Source organism: Primulina tabacum, chromosome 17, assembly GCF_025594145.1.
Source record: "Primulina tabacum isolate GXHZ01 chromosome 17, ASM2559414v2, whole genome shotgun sequence".
NCBI lineage: Eukaryota > Viridiplantae > Streptophyta > Magnoliopsida > Lamiales > Gesneriaceae > Primulina > Primulina tabacum.
This window is the reverse complement of record NC_134566.1, coordinates 12,056,675-12,062,674: the sequence shown is the minus strand read 5'-3', so window position 1 is coordinate 12,062,674 and position 6,000 is coordinate 12,056,675.

The window sequence follows — 6,000 nt, the reverse complement described above, 5'->3', positions numbered from 1 at the left end:
CATTCGTCAGACCGAACGGCATCACAAGGAACTCGTAGTGACCATAACGAGTCCTGAAAGCTGTCTTCGAAACATCAGCATCTCTCACCCTCAACTGGTGATAACCGGAACGCAGATCTATCTTGGAGAAAATCGAAGCTCCCTGCAACTGGTCAAACAGATCCTCAATCCTCGGCAGTGGGTATTTATTCTTCACTGTAACCCTGTTCAACTTCCGGTAGTCAATGCAAAGCCTCATCGTGCCATCCTTCTTTTTCACAAATAAGACTGGCGCGCCCCATGGTGAAAAGCTCCGGCGAATGAACTCCTTGTCGAGAAGTTCCTGAATCTGCTTCTTAAGCTCTGCCATCTCTGTCGGTGCTAGTCGGTACGGCGCTTTGGATATCGGAGCCGTACCTGGCATAAGCTCGATGGAAAACTCCACCTCTCTCTCGGGTGGCATACCAGAGACGTCTTCGGGAAAAACGTCTAAGAAATCTCTGACAATCGGAACATCTGAGGCTGACTGGCTGGGTTCCTCGGGGACAGATAAAAAGGTCGCTAGAAATGCCCGACACCCTCTATGCATGAGCTTCCTAGCCTGAACATAAGGAATAATGCGCGGTAAAGGAAAGTACCTGTCCGGCTCAAATAAGAACTGCTCCATTCCAAGCGGTCGGACAAGGACAGATCTCCGCTGGAAGTCTATCAACACTTTGTTCTTCAATAGCCAGTCCATCCCTAGGATGATGTCAAATTCTGGCATCGGTAGCACGATCAGATCCGCATAAACAAGATTACCGTGCATCTCAAGGTCTATATCTCGAATAACATTGGTAGCTGCCATCTCCTCGCCTGACGGCAACACTACTGAAAAGGCTGTATCTAGCCCAATGGTCTGGATCTTGAGAAAGTTTGCAAAGACCTCCGAAATAAACGAGTGAGTGGCCCCTGAATCTATCAAGGCCTTGGTAGCGGAACCAGATGTAAAAATTCTCCCTGAAAGAGCGGAGCTCTAAGTTGAATCCAGTAGTTACAAGAACTAAACTTATAGACATGCAAAGGTCAAGGTTCTTCTAGCTTAATTTCCCCGAAATAAATCTGAGTAGAGCATGCAATCCTATAACAGTTCTAAGTTCAAAAATCTAAATCCCGATTCCCAAAATGCTGAAATTCGAATAATAACTTAAAGTTTAAAGGTACCTGTCAACAACATAGTCTCCGGGTTGGTTTCCGCGGCATGGAGAGCAAAAACTCTGCCTTGGGTAGGCAGATTCCTCTGAGGGCACTGCAGCAACATGTGGTCTGGACTGGCACACTTAAAACACTTTCCTGAGCCAGCCATACATGCTCCAGGATGGCGACGTGAGCACCTGGGACAGACTGGGTGCTCCTGAGTCCTCGGGGCTGGGCGTCCCCGCTGCTGCTGCTGCTGCTGCTGCTGGCCTCGGTTCCTGGGCGGTCCATGAAAAGGCCTCTTATTCTGCTGCTGATGCTGATGAGGAGGAGGGCGGTGCGGTGCCTGGACTGGGCGCTTGCCCTGGCGATCCCTCTCGATATCCCGCAGTTCCTGCTCTGCGGCTAAGGCCTTGGAGACGGCAATCTCATAAGTAGCAGGGTCAGATACCCTAACATCCCGGCGCAAGATCGGCCGTAAACCCACCAGGAAGTGTATCAGCTTGGCTCTGGCATCATTCGCGATCAGGGGCACAAAGTGACAGCCCCTCTCGAACTTACGGATAAACTCCGTAACCGTCATATCCCCCTGTCTCAGACTCATGAACTCGGTGGTCAGCCTGGTGCGAACCTCCTCAGAAAAATACTTGGAGTAGAAAACTTCCGTAAAGCGGGTCCATGAAAGTGTAGCCAAATTCAAGGCTACCGAAGCTCCTTCCCACCATAAGCGGGCGTCTCCAGTGAACAGGTAGGTGGCACATTGGACTCGGTCTGCGTCCCCCAGCTCCATAAACTCAAAGATGACCTCGAGGGATTTGATCCATCCCTCGGCAACCATGGGGTCAGATGTCCCAGAGATTTCCTTCGGGCGCATCTTCATGAATCGCTCATAAACAGCCTCGGGCCCTGTCGGCCTGGCTGCGGCTGCGGCTACGGCTGCAGCATTGCCCCCCGCAACCTGTGCGAAGAACTGTGCCATCCCAGCTAACATCTGGGCACTCATGTCCGGTGGGGGCGGTGGAGGAGGTGGTAGGTCTCCCTCCGGTCTACGCTCCTCCCTGTCTTCTCGGCGAGGCTCCTCCTCTCTGTTGCGCTCTAAAATGCGTCTAGGGGGCATACTGTTCCAACATAAGCCATACGTAACTAACATGCATAATTCCTTAATTTATTTTAAATGAACCCTGAAATACTGAAAATCTGGAAGCATGCTGACAAACTAATTCATGCTTTAAATAAAATGCTGAACAAAATGCTGAACTGAAAAACTTACAGACCAAAGGCGTGGCTTCGTGAGCTTCTCGCGGTCAGTAGTAGTGAAACCCTATACAGAACCTGGCTCTGATACCAACTGTAAAGTGCCCTAGAACTCCTTTCTTGAAAATTTGCGGAGAATTAAAAATTTTCTTTTTAAAAGAACTTAAGTGGCCTCATTCATAAAATCACTGGTGAATCAAGTTTAATATTTCAAAATATTACAACGGAAGAAAATAAAGTTTGCCAAAACTCACAATTTAAAAATTATCCAGCGAGTGATAAAAATGTTTGCGGGATAAAATAACAACTGCTGCTCTGAGGTCCTCGGGTGCCACTACTGCCGACCCAAGCTGGCTCACTGGTCCCCGCCCTCGGCCCTGGCCTCATCAGTACCTACAACAATCAAGTATAGTGAGCCTAAAGACTCAGCATGCATATATCGTATGTAACGAGTAAAAAAATCTGAATTTAAAATATGCATGAGTTAACATATCCTGTCCTGAGGCATACTGAAAATAATCTGCACTGAGCAATTATAATACGTGCATAACTGAACTGATAATTACAGTAAAAATGTTTGCTCCTTGGAGCCTGTACTTAAATAACTGATAAAATTTTCTGTCGAGATTATGTTTTACGCCTGTGGCCACTGCACTAAGCTGAACTGATCGATAACTGGCTACCGGGGAGGCTGAAACTGAACTGAGCTGGCCGGTCACTGGCGACCGGGTGGTACCATACTGAACTGATTGGTCACTGGCGACCGTATAAAATAACACTCCCACATAGTGAATGAACCACAAGCCATATCGCATAAATCTCAAAAAAAATATATCATTTTCTGTTTTCATGCACGTAATATAATTAACTGACGTAATGAAAAATCCTGTAAATTTTACCAACTGGATTGGATTGGATCGTCCCCAGGCTCGCTGCAACCTAACTGTGCCATGAAAAATATGCAATAGCTTAAACTTGACCAACTATGCAATTTACGTTCAAAAGATGCGACTATGATGCCTAATGACTTCGCATTTAATCATGACTCCGAGCCAACCTGAACCGACACCGAACCGACGTATAGTCATGATTAAAATATGATGAAAAATCATAAAATAATTCTCCTAAAATGATTGGGTCGAAATCTAGGTGAAATGGAGGCCAAAACACGAAACGCTCTTTCGAGAGTCAATTTGGTACATCGCACCGTAAATTCTCGTACGACCTCAAAAATGATCCGAATCACGAACGGTCAAAAACATGACCTTCCCAACTCAATGAGGCACTGTCCAGTCAAATACCATGGGCTACAAGCCAACCCAGAACTCAAACGAGCCTTCTAAACGACACAGCAACTTGCTGTAAATTTCCAGCAGCTGCACACCCGTGTAACTTGTGTTGTTTTAGAGACTACCGGCCATTGGGGCGTGAACCACCAATCAGAGACTCTTACCAACATCCCAAGGAATGATTTGAACCATGGCTAAGGGCCCTAGGCCAGCCACAATCCGCATCATACCAAAACTCAACCGAAGGGTCTAACCGAGAGCCAACGTGCATGCGTGTGTAGTGTTTTGCTTAGATCGATGTCTTGCGTCGTTCCAGTGGCCATTTGATTGACCATGGCACGATATAGACATAAAGGGGCATGGTATGAACCGTGGCTATGGGCCATAGGCCAACCAAGATCCATACCAAGCAACCAAAAACCGAAACCATATGCTGAACCAATGAAGAAGCCGAATGGGGAAAGGGGCTGTTCTTGTTGATTATTTAAAAACCGATGAACCATGGACCAAGCCACCAAAAGGGCGACTTAGTCACGTCTTAGACATGCTAGGGAAGTGATCCAACCATGGCTAAGAGCCCTTAGGGCAGCCAAGATCAGATCCAAACCCCTTGACACAAAAACTGAAATTTCGAACACCAATCTGCGCCTATGGGAAACTTGCTGACATTTCGGTTTTCCAGCAAGCATGGGGGCTGAATGAATGGGCCAACATGGTCCTAATGCATCCTATTACGTGTCTAGGAGTCGCCTTGGGAGCCTGGAGTCGAACCAATCACCTGAAACTCACAAACCAAGAAAAACGTGAAGCTTTCCAAGGAATATCAAAAATTCTGCATGTGTTGTTTCAAAATGTCTTGACATGTATCTCGGTTTTTGCTTGAATAAACATGATCATGTACTGAAAAATAAATGATAATATGACTTGATTGAGGTTTAGAAAGAATCTAGACATGCCTGGTTTCGTTTCGAAAGAAAACGAACGAAACGACGACGACGCGGCACGGAGGAGATGGAGCGCTTCTCTTGTTCTTTCTAGTTCTCGATTTTTTCTCCCTTTCTACCTAGCTATTATTCACGTTTTTTCTACTGAAAAGGGGTCTGATTTCGGTGGGGAGGGAGTGTGATGGAGTGGTTATGAGGGGTGAGGAGGATGGTGCAAGATATAAGGATCATATCAAGACCAAGTCTTCATGCATTTGAATTTTGAATTTTGAATTGCTATCAAATGATCTCTTGGGTGATTCTAGAGTATAGTGGCCGATTTTATCATGCCAAACAAGGGTTAGGATAGTGGTCTAGTATTAATTAATTAAGGTGGAAAAATAGCTAAAAGAATTAGCATGCTAATCAACCAAGAATGGGTCAAAGGTGAGTTGGCAAGTCCTAGTTTGTTCTTCTAGGGGTGTGGCCGAAAATGCATGATAAATGGTAGGGGGAAATTGATTATCTAGTAATTTAATAACCCTTAAAAGCCTTACTAATCCTTTAATTAATTTAGTGAGCTAACCCCTTAATTAAATAACTTAAATGAGTTCATTTCTTAATCACCTCAAATAATTAAATTAAATCCTCAAACCTCCCTTTCTAACTTAAATGAACTTAGTTGCTAGCTAAATTAACTTCTGGAAATATTTCTCGAATCTTAAATTCTATCTCAAAACTCCAACTCCGGTCCGGCCTCACTGAAATAACTGAAATGCTAAAAATCAAACTACTAAACTGAAATAATAAATAAGTAACTTCAAACAAATGCATTTATAATAATTATGCAATGAAGTCAATTAAATTTAAAAATCTAGAATTATGCATGGCTTATACGTCTACTGATTTACGGGTTCTACACAAATGATATCTCAGAGTCTTCTCCAGAGTCAGAATCAGCACAGGAATTCCAAAGACAATTTTCAGTCTCTAGTAAGCAGATGTTTGAAGACATCTTTTTCCAATACATTAGTTCTGACAAGACCCAAGCTTGCCAGAGTCTTACAAGACCTACGCTTGCTGGAATCTTTTCGAAGAAGACCATCCTTTTCTTACTGAAGTACTTTGCAACAAGAAAAGTACTTCAAGCTGCTGATATCAACTAATGTAGCAGATAAACTCAATGTAAAGCTTCTGGTTAAAGAAAATTTTGACATTGTTTATCTACTACTTTCATTGAATAATAAAATAGTTTGAGTAAGAAAAGCTTAGTCTGGTAAATCAGAAGACGTTTCGGTTGACTTGAGACTTTTCCACTTCTTCAACGTTTAATGTACTGAAATGGTTCCTTAATAAAATTTCAGTTGAAGTACTTGGTG